This window comes from Ochotona princeps, chromosome 1, assembly GCF_030435755.1.
Source record: "Ochotona princeps isolate mOchPri1 chromosome 1, mOchPri1.hap1, whole genome shotgun sequence".
Lineage (NCBI taxonomy): Eukaryota > Metazoa > Chordata > Mammalia > Lagomorpha > Ochotonidae > Ochotona > Ochotona princeps.
In genome coordinates, this window is record NC_080832.1 from 25,996,092 (window position 1) to 26,016,036 (window position 19,945).

Below are 19,945 nucleotides of genomic sequence, written 5' to 3' on the forward strand. Positions count from 1 at the left end.
TGGGACTGCTCCAGAGCAGTGCTGTGCAGAGAGCCAGCTCTCATCCCTGGCCCTGAGGAAGGACACATTTCCAGGGACATGGAGATGATGTCAGAGCACCAAGACTCCCCAGCAAGTTTCCTAACAGTTGTCAATCCCAGTCCTGAATTGTGTTATTTGCCAGGGCAACAAGTTGTGGGTGTGTCTAGGCATCCTTACAGCCACGGATACAGTGGTCTGAATTCTTATGCCCGCTGGAAGGAGAAAGGGTGAGGACCAGATGTTCAGGTGGCAGTCAACACATTTTCTGGCGGTCATTCTGGATTGGGTTTATTTATCAGCTTGCTGAGTGGAATCGCTCTCTGGGATTCCTTCTTGCAGGTGGATTTAGGCAAAATCACAGAACACGAAGGGACAGAAATACTAAGCATATGTCTCCTCTGAGGTATAGTGAAGTCTCTTGTACCCACCCATTTATCCATCTATCCATCCATCCATCCATCCATCCATTCACCCATCAATCCATCCATCCACCCATCCACCCGTCCATCCATCCACCCATGAAGCCAGCTAACAAGTGCTGCTGGTCACCACTGAAGACCAACACTGTGCTTGAGGCTGGAGCTAAGAATCCAGAGTGAACGTCTTGCCCTCTCTGAATTCCCACAGCTGCCTCAGTCTGCAGCTAAGGCAACAGAGGTATAGGGTCTGTTCAGGACAAATAGCCATTGAGGGAGAACCCTACTTTGAAGCCAGGTCTTCTAACACCTGCCCAGCGCCAGTCCCGCAACAACACACCTGCACCTACAGAGCCTGCCAGCGTTAGATAACACAGACTGGCAGCAGGGAGATTTTTTAACAGAGCAGGTGGTACCTTGCTCTGCCTTTCTTCTACCTGCCATCTGGACCTCAAGACCATGCAGCCAAGGTCTACAAGAGTGAGAGCTATTGAAGCAGCTGCAAGATGTGGAAAGCCAGCCTTCCAGAACCAGCGCATGCTCATTCACAGCTTCAGTCTGCACAACCTGCACCTGAAATTCCCTTAAGGAAAACCCTCCTGCCCAGACTTCCCTTTCCTCCACCTCTCCACATCGGAGATTACAGAATACATCTACCAGACACATTCAGAATGTCCTGCCATGCAAAAAAAAAAAAAAAAAAAAAAAGCAATAGAATCCTTTTCATTTAAGCGCTACACCTGTTACCTCACTGCCCTATTGAAAACTCATACTATCCTATCCCCCACCCCCACTTTTTTTGGCGGGGGTTGCTAGCACCAATAAGATTCTCCTATTGAACTTAATCACCACTCAGAATCCTTCCATTCGCGTCTTAGTTTTCCAATCCGGGCAGCCACATATATGCGTATTTCTGTCTGCGATGTGGAAATATATGAATTATTTGTCAACAAATTCTTCTTGCGACTGTTGAGAGGCAAAGATCTCAAAATTCAGAAAGTGTACAAAGCATCGCAGAAACGTCCAGGCAACATCTTACAGAAGGGAGTGCCAATGACTGTCATGGACAAACCCTTCTCCCCGGAGCCACTTGGCCAGACTGGCTTTCCAAGGGAAGATGAGAGGCAGCGGGAACTCAAAACAAAGCCAGCTCAAAAAAGCGCTAAGCTCCTTCCTTAACTAATACCACTGCTTTCCTGCGAAGCCAGGTGGCAGGATGTGGGATGACCCAGGCTGACAAGAGACAGTCCGAGTGTGTGGCAGGGAGCCGCACAGCACTGCTAGAGTGGAATCCCTCTTCACACCCTCCCAGGCAAATCAGCCAGCCACTTGTCCACGCACGCTTGTCTTCCAACGCCGCCACCGAAGGAAGACACCTTGCATGCCCTGAACCCACCCTCCTCCAGCTCAGCCCCTTTCCAGCGCCTGGGCGAGCTGGCCCCTGGGACATTTCGCCCCGCATTGGCTGGTTCTGCATGGTCTAGGAAGAAGCCACCGCCGAGCTTGTGCAAAGCCTACGTGGCCAAATACATGCAGCGTTTGAGTTGAAGCAAGACGCAACAATGAGCAAGCACCCACGACCCCCGGAGCAGCGGACGCCAGGGTCGACTCTGGGCCAGGAGGCTGCAGCTCAAGTTCTCTGCACTACTGGAGAGCAAGAGCTGGCTGTCACCTCAACTGCCTCCCTGCAGTGCGCACAAAACGGGCCAGGGACTGCCCTCAGGGTCGCTGCAAAGAACCAAAGAACCAGGAGAGAGCGGTCCGGTCGGGAGTCGGTGCCCAACGCTCCCGCAGCCCCGGCCCGCGGTGAGCCCGTGCACCGGCAGCAACGGGAGGCGCGGCGGGTAATTTACCTGTGCCAGCAGCGCGATCCTCTCCCGGGGTCAGTCCCCAAGCTGCCCAAGGCCGGTCAGCGCAGGCGCGCGCCGCAGGAGGGGGTCAAGCCGGGGAGGCGTCCCATGGACGCCTGGGCTCTCACGCAGGCTCACCGGGCCCGGGGGTGTGATATCTCCTGGCGGCTGTGCTCACCGCTCCGCCCCCGCGCGCTTCCAACTCCTGGAGCTCGGCTGCGAAGGTTGCAGACTGCGCAGTTTCCTTTCGCCCCTTTCAGTTTTAGCGCGACAGCCGGTGGGGGGGGGATTTCCACAGGGACTTTCCAGTCACGTGACCCCGCCCTCAGGCCCGCCCCGCGCGCAGGTCCGGCCGTCGCCGCCAGGGGGCAGGGCACGCGGCGCGCGCGCCAGGGACGCCCCGCTCTGACACTCGGGCGCCCCGCCCCGCGGGGTGTCCCCGGCGTGAGTCACCTGGGCATTTCGGAAGCGGGGATGCGACGTCACATCCATGTGGAAATCGCGGTGATGGGAACTGGAAATGAAATCGGTTCTTTTTTTTTCTTTTTTTTTTTTGCAGCCGTTTTTCTGCAGAAAATCATCAGCTTGTGGAGAAGGCGAAGGGGGAAAAAAAAGCAAGAAAACCCGAAAAATCACCCTACCCAAGCCTGGACCTGCGCTGGGTTTGAAAAGTTTGGGTTAGTCACGTGATACGCCCCCTAAAGGGAGAGCCCTGAGCTGGAGCCTCTGCTGGAATTTCAAGAAAATGAAGCAGGCACTGCTATTGACCCTTTTGTCGTACACACACACGCTGGATCCCCTTGGCCAGGGCGGGACAGGAGTCCTCGCTATGGCGCTGGACTAGCCCGGGCAAGGCCACTGTTCGATAAATTTAAGGACCAGAGCAAGCATCCTACCCCTCCCTACCCACACTGGCTTCTTTTCCCCTTCTGCGCTACACACGCCGTGCACTGCCTTCAAAGAATATTTCTGTGTAGAAATCACCTGTGGCCCTCTGGCCCTGGATTCATTCCATGCGCTTCTGGCTGCTCTAATTACTCCCCTTTCCCCCACCTCTCAGGGCTGAGCCTCCTGGTTCTTCCTCCCTGCTACTTGCCTGTCACCATGTGGCACTGCAGGCTTCCCCAGGACTATGAGTCACTTGAAACAGGTGTTCCCCTGGGCGGTGGAGGAGCCTGAGCCGAGGCAAAGGGCTGGGGGTGGGGGTATAGGCACGGTGGTTGTGTGGTTGTGTATGTGTGTGGTGGCGGGGAGGAGTTAGGGTACTTTGCTGCCTTCACTAACACAGTACCTGAACCTCTTGGCCCAGCTCCTAGATGGCTGAAGTGGACCTGGATGGTTGTATTCTGTAGCTTTGTATCTTTGAGAGTACTTGCCTGTGAATGGCAAGTTTCGAATCAGAAAGGTGTGCTCATTTCCCCAGCAGAATGGCTGCCTTGTGGAGTATGCCGCTGTTCTGGCTAAGGCAGACTCAGTGGAGGCCACCATTAACAGAGCAGCCCTACTCTTTGTTTAACCACACACACACACCGGTAAATGAGATTGGGTAAATTAAAAATGCTTCAGTATTGGTTTGTTTTCATTTTATTTGAAAAGCAGGAGGTGGAGGGAAGAGACAGAGACTTTCCATCTGCTGGTCCATTTCCCAAGTGCTGGGGCTGGGCTAGACTGAAGCCTGGAGCCCGGAACTCAGTCCATAGTCACACGTGGGTGGCAGGGACCCAAGCACTTGAGCTCTCCTTGCTACTTCCTGGAGTGTGACTTAGCCAGGAAGTGGGCATCCTATGCAGGCCTTGACCTCCATGCCCAGCACCTGTCCCTTGTTCTAGTCTTCCCAAAGTGATGGATGGAATTTCCTCCACCTCTGCATCTCCTGGACTCATTTATCCTCATTCCCAATTGTCTTTGGCCATCAACACTCAAATAATGGACAGTCATAGTAGCTACTATTAACTGACACTTTGGCATGGAGTTTAAGAGGCTGAATGCATTTGATAGGAGACTATACAACCAGGTAATTGTCAGACACTGCTGGAGTGAGGTCTGTCTTACCTGTCTCAAGAAAGTTGCCATGAGATTTTAAGCCTCGAGGGCCCTGTGGGTACCCAGCCTCACAGGCACACCACTTAGGCAGATGTGGACTCAGGCCACGTAGGGGCTTGGTGGCAGGAGGACCTTGGATATGCCTTCAGGAAGCCTTCCAGACTTGCTGTGATGACTTTAAAAAAATGTATCAAACAGCATGCTTTACAAAGCTTTAATCCCCAGAACACTCTGCCCTGGCGCTCCTTGGTAAACAAAAATAGACCAGCTCTGTCTCTCATCTCTGTCTGGCTCCAATCCTGTCTTTCCTCGTGCAGCTTAAATTACCGCCTTCTGGCTCACATCTTGTTCCCTGGTTTGATGATCGAGGAATGTAATAAGGAATAACAAGCCCGAAAGGCCATGTTCATACCTGCCGCTTCCGATCGTCCTGACAGAGCTGTTTGCCATTTTGCCTGCCAGGATTTGCGACAAGGCTGTCAGAGGTGGGTGTGGTTCAAAGCCCTCTGTCGCGATGCCCTGCTTTCACTGTAACTCAACCCCTGAGCTAGTGAGCCCAAGACATGCTGAGGGCTGATCCGTGTCTGAAAGGACAGATGCTTTGTCCTGCCCTTCCCGTGTCTTAACAGTTCTTTCTGCTTCCTAGACGGGGGGCCCTGTTGCCCATCACACTTACTTTTTCCCTTTGCTATTAACACACCAAAAAGACCAGTAAGAATTTTTTCGGTGGGAGAAAGCAGACAGGAGAGGATAGCAGGGAAATGTGTAGGAATGGTTGCTGATGCGAAGGAGGGATGCAGAATGCGGGGCATTTGTTCATTGAATTGGAACCAAAGAGAGATCAAGTACCCATGAGGCCTGGGAGGGATCTGATTCCTGCAATAGACCATGTCTATATGATTGTAGGTCAGCTGGGAGGAACGAATATTTGTTAATCTCTTGTGGACACCTAGGAAAAAGAAAAACAGAAAAAAACACTGGTGGTCTGAGAGGAAAGGCCACTTGCAGGGCCCGGTCTCCCAAGGGCTCCCAAGGGCTAACTCCACAGCTTAGCTTGTTTCTCAGAGGGTAGCAGGATGGGCAATCTTGGCCTGATACATCTAGCCCCTGGCTTAACCGCAAGTTCCTGCTTCCTATTTGTCAAGTTATCTCCCAAGGGATTGGATAAACACTGGGAGGAACTCGAGGGATTTAGGGTGGCTACTTGAGGATTGGATAAACACTGGGAGGAGCTAGGCAGAGTATAAAAGGCAGCCTGGAGTTTCTTTTTTTCTTTGTTTCTTTTTTTATTTATTATTTTTAATTCATTAGTTACATTGTATTATGTGACACAGTTTCATAGGTACTGGGATTCTCCCCACTCCTCTCCCCAAACCCTCCCACCATGGTGAATTCCTCCACCTTGTTGCATAACCACAGTTCAAGTTCAGTTGAGATTCCCCCATTGCAAGCATACACCAAACATAGAGTCCAGCATCTTATTGTCCAGTCAACTTCAACGGCTTCTTAGGTATACCCTCTCTGGTCTGAAGACAGAGCCAGCAGAGTATCATCCCGATCAATTAAAAGCTCCAACATACCATCAGCAAAAATTTACATCATTATGGAATTAATTGACATAGTAATGAGTAACCAATATGGTAAAAGTAAATGCAAGTTCTTAACCACCTTCTGTGACCACCTCATTGACATTTCAATTTTATTTTATACACAACATATAACATACATAACATAACATGTTATACATAACATCATATCATCTTAAATTAAGGCAAACATGTGATATTTAACCTTTTGGGACTGGCTCATTTCCCTTAGCATTATGGTTTCCAGTTTGGCCCATTTGGCCACAAAGAACTGCATTTTGTTTTTTTTAATAGCTGAATAGTATTCCATGGAGTAGATGAACCATAGCTTTCTTATCCAATCCTCTGTCGATGGGCATTTTGGCTGCTTCCATGTTTTTGCAATTACTGATTGTGCTGCTATGAACATAGAAGTGCATGTTGGTTTCTCATAAAATAAGTGTTCTGGATATATTCCTAGGAGTGCTATTGCTGGATCATACGGTATGTTGATTTTGAGTTGTTTGAATGTTCTCCATACTGATTTCCATAGAGGCTGTACCAACCTGCAGCCCCACCAGCAGTGGAGTAGGGTTCCCTTTTCCCCACAACCTCACCAACAAGTGTTGTTGGTGCTTTTATTCATGTGGGCCAGTCTTACTGGCGTTAGGTGGTACCTCATTGATGTTTTAATTTGGATTTCCCTTATTGCCAGGGAACTTGAGCATTTTTTCATATGTTTATTTGCCATTTGGGTTTGTTCCTTTGTGAAGTGTCTGCCCATTTCCCGTGCCCATTTCTTTAGTGGCTTGTTTGTTTTGACATTTTGGTTGTTTTGTAGTTCTTTGTATATTCTGGAGATTAGCCCTCTATCACCTACTTAGTGCAGGAAGATCTTCTCCCATTCTGTGGGTTGCTTTTTTACTTTGTTGATTATTTCCCTTGCTGTACAGAAGCTTCTTAGTTCGATGAGGTCCCATTTGTTTATTCTGGTCTTGATTTCTATTGCCTTTGGTGTCTTTCAAAAAGAATCATTCACATTTGGCATTCTCCTGACAAGAATGGTCCACTGCGTGTTGTCTTTTTTGTAACCCTAGTCCCTCCGCTCGGCTCGGGGTACGTGGCGACGCGGGCGTTGCCAACATCTGGAGGTCCCACTAATATCGAGAAAGAGAGGATAGGACGACGGGTCGTCCCGGGAGGCTGGCCAGCTGATTAAGGTAAGTGGGACGTATTGTAAGTCTCTCCTAAACTGGTAGGAGAGGGAGTTTTATTTTGAAATATAATTAGGTTTTAGGTTTATTTTGAAATATAGCTAGGTTTTAGATTTATTTTGAAGTATAGTTAGGTTTTAGATTTATTTTGAAGTATAGTTGGGTCTTGGTGTTTAATTTATCTGGCGAAAAGGACGATTAAAAAACAAAAAAAGTGGGACATACAGGGCCCAGTCTCCCAAGGGCTAACTCCACAGCTTAGCTTGTTTTTCAAAGGGTAACAGAATGGGCAATCTTGGCCTGATACATCTAGCCCCTGGCTTAACCGCAAGTTCCTGCTTCCTATTTGTCAAGTTATCTCCCAAGGGATTGGATAAACACTGGGAGGAACTGGAGGGATTTAGGGTGGCCACTTGAGGATTGGATAAACACTGGGAGGAACTGGAGGGATTTAGGGTGGCCACTTGAGGATTGGATAAACACTGGGAGGAGCTAGGCAGAGTATAAAAGGCAGCCTGGAGTTTCAATAAGTATCATTCGCATTCGGCACCCTCCTGACAAGAATGGTCCACTGCATGTTGTCTTTTTTGTAACCCTAGTCCCTTTGCTCGGCTCGGGATAGGTGGCGACGCGGGCGTTGCCAACAGCCACTTCCTGTTGTGCAGAGTGTTTTGGCGAGCTCCTAAGAGGTGCGCCATGCTTACTGCACCTGCTGTCAGCCCCATGTCATGAGCTGCATACAACAAGCACACAAGCCCTGTTGCAATTAAACAGCATCATGGGTTTGTCTCTGCAACTCATATGCTTATACCACAAGATGGACGAGATGTGTATCCCAAGAGAGTGGGGACCAGGAGAAACCTGATTAGAGAGAATCAAGTAAAATCAGTGGGATCAGGTTCGACTTGGATGCAGTTCAATAACTTCTTACAAAATAACAACAACACAGAAGTATTTGAAGGCAGAATTAGAGAGAAAGAGACATCTTCCATCCACTGGTTATTTTGAAATGGCCAGGACTGGGATGATCTGAAGCCAGGAGCCAGGAGTTCTTCTGGGCTTCCAACATGGGTGCTGGGACTCAAGAACTCAAACCATCCTCTGCTGTTTTCCCAATGCATTAGCAGGGAGCTTGGCTGAAAATCAGGCAGCTGGAAGTTAATCCAGTGCCCATAAGGGATACTGACACCACAGGTCACAACTTTACCAGCTATGCCACAACACCAGCCCTACCAACAGTCGTTGTCCTCCTCCTCCTCCTCCTTCTTCTTCTTCTTTATTCCCAAAGATTTTTTTTTGTCTTTTTTTGAGAGTCAGATTTATGCAGAGAGGAGGAGAGACAGAGAGAAAGGTCTTCTGTTCACTGGTTCACTCCCCAAATGGCTGCAATAGCTGGAGCTGAGCTGATATGAAACCAGGAGTCAGGAGCTTCTTCTGGATCTCCCATGTGGGTGCAGGGCCCAAAGCCCCTGGGCTATCCTCTACTGCATTCCCAGATTACAAGGAGGGAGCTGGAAGGGAAGTGGAGCGGCCAGGATATGAACCAGCACCCATGTAGAGTCCTGACTGATGCAAGGTGAGGATTTAGCCACTAGGCTATCATGCCAGGTTCCATCAGTAGCTTCTTAATCAAGAATCATTGGCAATGCCTTTCTCAGAGTGTACAGAATTCCTGTGCACGACCTCAGGGATGGCAAGTTTTGTATGCTTTCTATGACTGCCCTCTGTATTTGTCAGCATTTTGGTATTCCAGCGAGATCCCTGAGATAAGCTACTTGTGAAGGAATAAGAGGTTTATTTCAGCTCATGGTTTTGGAGATTCAAGTCTGATATCTGTTCTGTGTGGTTTGAACCTTGATGAGGGCTTCGAATGGTAATGGGGAGGCAATGGGTGCAGAGGAATGGTCACAGGGGAAGCTGGGAGGAATGGCGGGGCAGCTGGGCATGCTGGGCTTTCTGTCCCAGCCTCTCCTTTGAGAACTACCTTTTGAAGGCATACTGGCCCCCCCAGCCTAAGACCTAAGCACTTGACACTAGGTACAAATGCAAAACACGTTAACTGTGCTGTTTCCATCCTCTTAGTACTGTTCACTTACAACTTTTGGGTTTATGCATTTGCATTGGCTCAGGAGCCAAATCCTAGATAATCATAATATTGTGTTCTATTGAATAGGCAGATGTGTATTCAGCATATCTTGAAATTGCATTATGTCAGTATGTCGTTTAGTTATGAGTTGGTGGCTTTGAGTCCTGCTTCAAATTTTACTGAATTTTGAGATTGCAAAACAGCAGTGTTTCACTTACAAACCTACTAGCAGGGCTGGTTCTAAGAGCACAATTGAAGCCCTGTGTAGACGCTATTGTACCAAGAGAACTGGAGTATTGATGTCATTGATTTCATCACCTTATGAATATAAAATTCTATCTGGGGACTTCAGACACTTCACAGGTGTTATCTGTGTTGGATGGATATAGCAAGACCCACCAGGGTGGAGGGGCATCTGAAGTACCCAGTGAGTCACTCAAAGTGGGAACAAAGAACCTCTTCCTGATTGAGAGGGGTTGATTCGATGCCAAGTACAACTCCTCTTGCTCTGGTTTGCCTGGAAGAATAGAATGCTGAAATCTAAAGCTTGTCAGCAAATTCATTGTCCTTGTGAATTCTGCTTTAATTTCCTGTCAATAGTTGGCTGAGACGCTTGGCAAAATATGTAATTTCACTTTACATCAGGAATATGTATATTTAATTCCTGTTTTCATTTCTGGTTCTGTGGTGGCTGCTATTAATGACCAAATATGAGCACTGACAAAAAGCCCTGAGATGGGTGTTATTAGGAACCAGCTGATGTGCAGTGTTGGTTTTAGCTGTAAGCTGGACAAGTCCCTGGAATTTGGAAAGTACAAAAGCCATGGTGAAAATCTGCCTTTGATACTCTTCTTCTTCTTTTTTTTTTTTTTTCATTTGTCCCTTCCCTGGACTACAGTTTGGAATCTCCATAACCCCACTGCTGTGCCACTCCAGTCCCTTTGCCCATGACCTTGGAAAGAGAAGCTTTTGTTCTCTCAGGGGGCTTATTTACTGGGAATAGCTACTCAGGTAATTCATGTTCATTCTTTCCAAACCAATGGCATGTTGTGTTTCTTCAGAAGGCTTTCCTGTTGAAGCCAGGGCTCCCTGGAGCTCACTGGTGGAAATTCCAAACCTCTTGGCAGGCTGGAGAAGGAGCTGCTGGATTTCCATGCCTCTCAGAGTCCCAAGACAGGAGTTACACAGCCTGGATTTGATTGCCAGATGGGTGGGAGGAGACAAGCTCCTAGTGTTAAAGGTACAGATCATCCTTCTTGACGCACAGCCTACAGTTACTGATGTCTTCTCCTCTGACACCATCCAAGCTGGAATTTAAGACTCCTTGAATCTTTATGACTCTTCTAATCTGACAACTATGCAGGACAGAGATCAGATAGATTGTTTACTAACAGCTCCTGTGACTGCCTTAGATTATTATTATTATTTTTAATTCATTAATTACATTGTATTATGTGACATAGTTTCATAGGTACTTGGGTTCTCCCCACCCCTCCCCAAACCCTCCCACCATGGTGAATTCCTCCACCTTGTTGCATAACCACAGTTCAAGTTCAGTTGAGATTCCCCCATTGCAAGCATATACCAAACATAGAGTCTAGCATCTTATTGTCCAGTCAAGTTCAACGGCTTCTTAGGTATACCCTCTCTGGTCTGAAGACAGAGCCAGCAGAGTATCATCCCGATCAATTAAAAGCTCCAACATACCATCAGCAAAAATTTACATCATTATGGAATTAATTGACATAGTAATGAGTAACCAATATGGTAAAAGTAAATGCGAGTTCTTAGCCACCTTCTGTGACCACCTTTCACTGCCTTAGATTTTTTAAGATCCACTGTGATATTAGCCAGTCCTTTACATACGGGCCCACTGAAAATTGAGAGGTAGTCCTTGATTGTGCTGCTCAGCAACAGTATTCTTAGTTTCCAAAGGAATCCAGCATCCGTCTAAGCCTTTAATCAGAAAGACTGGTCTGTAGCTTCATGTTGCATTTAAATGGCTTTCTCTCTATGTGGGGAACCAAAATTGGCTTTGGTTCTTGCTGATACAAAAATGATGGGGGGCAGTCATTTTTCAAGTGTCGAGCTGCTTCTCTTGGTGGGTTTCTATACACCTTTGCTTGGTGCTTTGCTTTTGGAGCTCTAGCACGAAGTACCTTTTGAAAAACAAATAGGGGGCCTGGCGCGGTAGCATAATGGTTAAAGTATTTGTCTTGCATGTGCCAGGATCCTACACGGGTACTGGTTTGTGTCCCAGCAGCTCCAGTTCCCTTCCAGCTCCCTGCCTGAAGCCTGAGAAAGCAGTGGAGGATGACCCAATGTCTTGAAACCCTGCACCTGCTTGGGAGACACGGAAGAGGATCCTGGCTCCTGACTTCAGATCAGGTTAGCTCTGGCCATTGCAGCTACTTGGGGAATCAAACAGGTAAAAGAAGATGTTTCTCTCTGTCTCTCCTTCTCTCTGTAAATCTGTCTTCACAATAATAATAGTAATAAAAAAGATAAATAATGAAAGGCAAATAGGAATCCAAATTTTAGCTAAATTTAACTTCTTGTTACTATCAAAATGCAAATAACTCAACAGAGAGAGAGCTTGCTACCATTTGCTCTGGGCCCCGTACATTCTGTTTGCTCTGTAGGGACTGCCCTCCCAGTTGGTCAGCATTCAGTTCTCTGCTCACAGTGTCAATCTGAGAAACGTTCCTGGCTTCCCCTCCCGGCTCTGCCCTGTGTTTCTTTCTTTGTATCACACATCACAAGGCACAGTTGTTTATATGTTGGTCTGATCATTGATTATCATCTTTCCCTATCTAGGATTGTTTCCATTTGCATTTCCCCCCTCCCCTCGCCCAGAGGCATGACTGACATGGGCCACATACTCCCTAAACGAGAATTTATTTTCAGACAAATGAAACTGGTGAGTGAGTGATGAAGAGATATCTTCTCTACGTCCAATTCTAAGTTTGCAAGCACTCAGGTAATGACAATCTGTTCATGTTATTTCCTGGCTTTTAAATTGTTTCACCGAAAAAATTAAATGAATCATGCTGAATATGTGAAAAGGTATAAAAAGTGTGTTCTAAAATTGAGGAAATAGTCTTTTGGGAGTTCAAACAAATCAACACAATTTTCTGAGCTTGGTGTTAGGTCAATCCAGTTAAATGATTCAGTGAATTAGTTTTAAAGCTAGATTAGGGAACAAAGACCAGGACAAGAGATGAACATGTGCCGCCGTTCAATGGTAAGCTCCCAAACACACCAGTGCGAATGCTGATTGAACTTTAGATAGATGAAAACAGTCTTGCTCTAAATGAGGTTGTGTGTCCTTGACGCAGACCCGACCTCTCACTGCTCTCTTTCTGATAACGATGAAACAGGCAGGGGTGCAGCCACCCTCTGCAGCTTTGCCTATTGCTCTTAAAGATCTTGGATCTCTTCCCTGTATAAAATATTTGGAAGCTCCAGAATGCACTTCTGTGCATTTAATTTTTTTGTTGCTTTGTCCATCTCAGAAAGTACTTCTAATTTACCTTAGCTGATTTCTAGCGTGTGCTAGAGAGTGTTTAGAAAATTTGAAGAAAAAGTTAACAGTTGTCATAGTTGTAGCATATGCTTTGCAGTGCCAGGGGTTGGGGGTTCCTGAATTTTCACATGATAATAAATCCACCAAGTCTGTCTCCAGAGAAAACAAATGGCTACTGTGCTTCATGTCTAGAACAAAATGTAATTTTCTCTTGAAACAAGTGATGTTCATGATATCTTACCGAAGTCCCTCCCCACCCCTCACCCCCGAATATCTCAAGGTACTGTATTGCAGCTTCGAAGGAGTTTACAGGGAGAAATGCCTTGAACTTGAAAGCATTTATGGTTGGATTCTTTGGTGGAACCAGTTAGTCTTGCCTTGATTCTCAATGATACTTAATACCCAGACTTGAGTAAACATGTGATTTAAAAAAATAAAGTTTGTGAAAGAACTTAATTTATGTGTACTCATGGCTATGAACTTCAGGAAAAAAAAAACACAGTCCTTAGGCTTCTGAAAATTCTTGACCTTGGCATTTTAACTATAATTATTTAGAAATCCACAGACTAGGAAATGAGTCTTAGATTTCCTAGCTACAGTAGTTTCCTTTATGATACCAAAATGATTCTTGCAGTACTCTGGATGTCGCTGTGTGTGCAAAGAGCTTTTCTAGAGAAACATCAGATGATTGGAGTGAAAAACTCACCACCACAAAACATCAACAACCTTCTAACCAAGGATCATGTTTCCAAGTCTTAAAGTTTTTATCTGAGTCAATACTTTCTTAAAAAAAATTAAAAACTCATACTTAAATTACAAATGTTAACAGAAATCACTGTGAGAAACTTTAGGAAATACAGTGTAATTTTCAGCTGAGCTGAAATGATGATTAAAAGATTGCCTTACTATGCTCAATGGCAAAATGGCAGATTTGGAAGCATTGATCCTTTTATCTTATCCTTTGATTCCATAAAGAAAACTGTATATGAATTAATAATGTATGGGCACTTCAAAAATTAGTGGGAAATTCTGATTATCTGAGTAACCAGTTTTCCATGAGTTTTTTGCAGCCCCCAGTGGATACCGGCTCATACAGCAACTGGAGTACAGAGTGCTTGTGTTCAGAGCTCATCCTGCCACCTGTCAGTTACAGAAAACTCAGGCAAGCTACTTTTTTCTCTACTTCACTTCTATGTTTGAAAAATGGAGATAACAATAGTTCTTAGAATTATTAGGAGAAGTAAATAAATTAATAGTTGTGGTGTTCTCAGAAAAGTTACTGGCATATAGTAAGGGCTTGTCAGTATTCACATTTGCTCATTTTGTTGATAGGGCATGATTTAAAAAAAAAGATTTATTTAGAGTTAATCAAACTGAAAAGGCATTTCATGATTGTTTTCCACATTTGAGGAAAGAAGACATTATTTTTATATCTTGGCTTAGGTTTTTACAAAATATGGAACTATGGCATGTTAGCACTTAACAGGGGCTTAGAGGTTACCAAGGCTGAAGATTCTCACTGTTCAGCAGAGAAATCCTGGAGTTTTTTGGAGGTAAAATGAAGATCATCCTCAAGGCCACGCAGGGCAGATGAAAAATGAGAGCCCCACGGTCTCTCTCCTATTTCACCCAAAATGCTTCCATATGCTTTACACAGCTCAATTCTTCATACAGATTTATCGGATTCAACACAAATTTTCTCACTGATTTTCTTCCTTCTGAAAATATTGGGTCCCAGGGCAATGAACTGATAAGCATAGGAACACATAACGAGTGAATGAAAGTTAAAGAACAGAAATAAAACCCAAGGTTCCTGACTGCCCAAAAGACCGCAGTCCACCAGGCTACCATGGGAACTTACAAAAAGGTGAAAGCAAAAACAAATAACAACCAACCCTCCCCCATCAGAGTGTCTCTAGGAAATACCAGTGTGTTTTTACCAACCAGGATTTCTTCCACTAGATAAAAACAGTCAAGACCAAACCAAAAGAACCAGAATTTAGAGTTAGATAAGACACCAGAGTCGGGCCTTTACATTGTTTTGGAAATTCTTCAGAACCTTAATCCTGTGTAACTTCCCCATCCATTAGAAAAATGAATAATTGTGTGTGTGTGTGTGTGTGTGTGTGTGTGTGTGTGTGTGTGTGTTTTAAGGGAGAGTTGCAAGGGCCAAATAATTCATACATTTCAACAACCATGGGATATAGGGTTGAAAAATTCCCTACAGCTCTTAAGCAAGGATTGTAGTTTGAAGTTTCCTGACAATTTTTGCAAGAAAAGAAATACTAACCTTTCTTTTTCCAGGCCAGATGCCAAGTTGGGTGCTGTAATTACCCTTTGCCCACTTTCTTTCCCCAAGCTGTTTTAAATAGATAAGAACTCTGCCTTCATTTCCTTTCTTGAACTGAATTGTGATGTTGCCACATGCCCTTCAACAACTGCTGAGGCTGTAGCTTGCTGAGTTTCAGTTTGCTGAAGGAAAGGTTCTGTCACAAGGATCTGGCTTGCTTTGGATTGCAAGATGTTTTCCAAGGATCAGGGAGTTAGAAGGGCCAAATCGACATGTTTCACCACCCTGGGTCCCTCGGCTAGCTGGTTCCAGTGAGACAGGGAGAAGTCCACAAGTCATACCGATCGATCCCTTGCTTCTGTTGCATTATCTCTGACAGATTTTAAAGGAAGAGCTGTAATAAATTTCTCCACAGTTACTTAGCCCGTTGTCTGTTTTGGAATCCACACTGGTGCTCTCACTCTGTCCTTCTGTTCCTTGAAAAACCACCCAAAGAAACAAAAGATCCCCAGTCACAAAACAGGCAACACCCATCATCCTTCACGGTTTTGTCAGTTGCATGACATTTGCTTGGCCGTGCGTAGTCCTTACTGCAAGCGAGGCTTTGCACTTAGAACTGAGTTCTAGCACCAATGGCTCTCCTTTTAATTAGCAATGGCATTTTAGTCAAGTTTCTCAATTTCTGGAAGTATCTTTCCTTAGATTTATGTAGTTATTGACTTAAAAATAGCTTGGACCTACCCATACAACTCCTGTCCCGTATTTGATTATTTTTTAAATGTCCACCCAGCATTCCATGGTATAGCTGTGTTGACAGACACTTAGACGGCTTTGGTCTTTAACCCTATGGGCCAATGATAAGTTTGGGAAAATTGCTTCTCACATATAAATATATCTCTGTGAGATGTGTCTTTTTTTATTTATTTAGAATTTTATGATACAATTCCATTGGGTCTAGAATTCCCATCCCCCAACTGATTTTCCCCATAGTGTTACACCCTTGCAGGATTGAAAGATCTTTTGTGTTGAAAGTTGAATAGACAGCACCAACTTGTCCATTGTACCTCTGAGCTGTGCTGTAGAGGGGCTGCTCCCCAGGGGTGAAAATAGCATCTCTGTGTGCTTTACTGTTCATTTCTCTCGACGTAAGTGAAGTTGAACATCCCTTCAAGGGTTTTTTTATGTTATATTTTCATTGGAAAGGCAGATATACAGAGAGGAGGAGAGACAGAGAGTAAGATCTTCTGTCCGTTGGCTCATTCCCAAAGCGTCCCGCAATGGCCAGAGCTGAGCCAGTCCAATGCCAGGAGCCTGGAACTTCTTCTGGGTCTCCCACATGGGTACAGGGTCCCAAGACTTTGGGCCATCCTCGACTGCTTTCCCAGGTAATAAGCAGGGAGCTGGATGGGAAGTGGAGCAGCCGGTATACAAACTGATGCTCATAATGGATCCTAGCCGGGTGTAAGGGGGGGACTTTAGCTATTATGCTACTTCATTGGGCCCCATACCTTCAGTTTTAAGGAACTTTTTTTCCACTTCTATTTCTGTAACTGCAAAAATATTTTGTGATTTTTCTTATTACTGCATTTTCTTGCAGGTGTTAGTATTTTAATCAAAGTATCAAAGCTGCTTTTGCACAGGGAAATTAGCTCTTAGTGTTGTATGGATTGCAATTATACAGATACACACATTTATATATAGATAGATAGATATGCATTTATTTGTGAAAGTTGACTCTTAACTTTGTGCATTACATTTTCTAAGCAGAATTTCAGAAAGAAAGGGGAGGATAGAGAAAGTAAGAGAGAGAAAGAGTGAGTGAGAGAGTGTGTGTTTTGATTTGCTAGTTCTGTCTCCAGAGCTTGGCCAGGACTGGGTCTGAAAGTGCTGGGACCACAATCCAAGTCTCCCACATGGATGACAGAAATCCAGCTGGAGTCCTTGTCTCTGCCTACCAGGGTCTGCATTAGCAAAAAGCTGGAGGTAGTGGCTGGAGCAGGAATCAAACCCAGTTACTCTAACATGGGACTCAGGCATCTTAATTGCTAGAAAAATACTCACCTCTAAGTAAAAAAGCAGAAGTGTTAATTGAATTTTGGCTTTTGAGCTCTTATTATATTTAGAAAGGCCTTTTTCTCTTAATTGAAATATATTTACCAATTATTTTCTAAAGATTTTGTGACTTCATTTTTCATATGTAAAGATTTGTTCCATCTGGAATTTATTTTATTTTAAGCTATGAAGCCGAGACTTAACTGCATTTCATCTTTCTAGATGGCCACCTGGTCATTTCAATATCACTGAGTAAAAGACATTTCTGTGGCAGGCATTGTGTTGTTGGATATGTGCATGCGCAGGCTTTAACATCCCATGCTAGACTGGCTGGATCGAGTCCTGCCTCTGTTTCCAATCCAGTTCCCTGCTAAAACACATCTGGGAGGCAGCAGGTGATGGCCCACATACCTGGACCCTTGCCACCCACAGGGGAGACCTGGATTCAGTTTCTGGCCTCCGGTTTTGGCCTGACCCAGTCCCAGCTGTTTCAGGTATTTGGAGAATGAACTAGCGTGTGGAGCATCTCTCTCTCTCTCTCTGAGTCTCTCTCTCCGCCACTCTGCCTTTCAAATAAATTATATGTATATTTAAATTATATATATATTTAAGCTATTTGCAATCTTTTATATATATATAATCTTTTATATATATATAAAATATAAAATAAAATATAAAATCTTTTATATATATAAAAGATTGCAAATAGCTTAAATAATAATAGAAAATTATAGGAAAAACTGAAGGGGTGGGTACTGTGGTACAACAGATGGAATCACTGCTTGGAATACCTGCTTCTCATAGCGGAGTGTCACACTTAGCAATCCATCTTCTTTTTAATGTGACTGGGAATCATAGCCCAACTGTGTGAGTCCCTGTCGGCCATGGGGGAGAGCTGCGTGGGGTCTCTGGCTGCTGCCTTCTGCTCTGGCCCTCTCTGTTGTTAGTATGTGCAAGCTCTCTCTGACTCCCTTTTCCTGTTACCTTGTTTTTTCCTGTTAGTTGTTTTTCAAATAACTATTTTTTTTTTTAAAGAACAAAAACTTCTGGATTTTGTAACTGTTTTTGCACCAAACCACGTATTAAAGTTCCTGTGAGCTTTTTGAAGTAGCCTTATATTTTGACATACTATTGAATTTCTAGTCTTTTCTATACATTTTTGTCTGATTTCATGCAAAGAAAATTTTATTTTGGTAATTCAAATTTTGTAATATGCTTTAATGTCTCACAAAATGTCTTATAATCTTTTCTCAAGAATTTTTCTGGATAATGTTGCTTAGTTTTTCATTCGAACTTTAAAATCCATTTTTCTAGTCCTTCTCCTTGCAAGGCAGTACATTACATTAACAAATTGCTTTAGGGAAACTTTACATATTTATGAAGTTTAGTTTACTTGTTGAAGAATCTAATATGCTTACCCCTTAAATATTTTTGTGTTCCTCGGTAGTATTTTGAGGTTTCTGCTTATAGATGTCATAAAATATAGGTAATATAAAAAGGGATCACAATGTTAACCACATTAGAGAGTTCTGATAAGGGTTTAAGGAAGGTAATGCCAAGTACCTGGGCCTAACACAAAAGTACAATGTATGACAAATGCATACTGGTTGCCATATCCTGGAATATATGTGACTAATTCAGTAAGGTACATCAGTCTTTCACTAATCTCAAATTTCCATGGTTGTGACTCACACTTGGCCAGTCCCTTGAAATAGGAAGTGTTTTTCCTACCTATGCCACACTCGCCTTTATGCTGCTCACTTCTGTGGTAGGTAGGTTTATTGAGGTGACCAAAAATCCCAGTAGGGGCAGCTGGGGGCATCCTTGTTCTACATTAACTGCTTATCCAAGGAGGGATCAATACTCACTGTCTTGACAACTGTGGACCTAAGGAAGAAATTCCTGCCAGATTTGTGATGAATCTCAGAGATTTTATTTCAGTTTCACAAGAAGCAGATCACCCGCTGATGGGCAGTAGGGGCTTGTCAATTGCCTCTTCAAACACAGCACCTGCATCCCTCTGTATCACCCACATTAGGACAGCCTCACTGTATACTCAGGATTGAGCTAATATTTCATATTTAATGCTCTGAAATAGGTGTAATTATCCCATTTTACAGATAAAGTACTGAAGGTCAAGGTCACAGAACTAGAAACTAGCACAACTGCTACTGGAAGAGATTGCTGGTCTCCGAGGTCTGTGATTTAACCACAATACCTAACTTGGCATGTTTTGCAGAAGTTAAATGAGATCAACTGTAAAAGCCATTGCAATTCGACATGACTGCATGTGAGCGCATGTTCTTTCATGTGGAACTGAGGCTCAGCGCTATTGGTGCACACATTTTTGTGAACAAGAATCAGACCTCAGAGAGAGGCTATGGTTCCTGGTTTGAAAAATCAACCTGAAAAAGTCCAGGGAAATTTAATGCTTGCTTCAGCTCCATTTGCTTTTCACGGGTCAAGATTTACATTTTCATGTGACCTGAAAATCCCATAGCAATAGCAGCGAAAGAATGCTTTATTCAATTACTTGTCCTATTTTTAAAAATACTTTCACTTGGTTACCAAGAAAAATGCTTAAATACGTCACTCCGCATTTGGCCTTTCCCAGGTACACTACACAACCATGAGAAGCATGGTGCAGTGCATTCCTTACTCCCCAAGGGGAAAAGCACGTGGTTCGTGAATCAGGGGAGATAGTTGCCCAGGGAAGAACACACTGAAGGCATTGAGACATGAGTCATGATGCAGAAGGCTACCCCGTGATCATAAAAAGGTGCTTGAACAAAGCCAGAATTCCATTTATAATTTCCATTGATGTCATCAGCTTGGACTGATGAGGCCTGTCTGTAAGAGATGAGGTTTTTGTCAAAACTAAA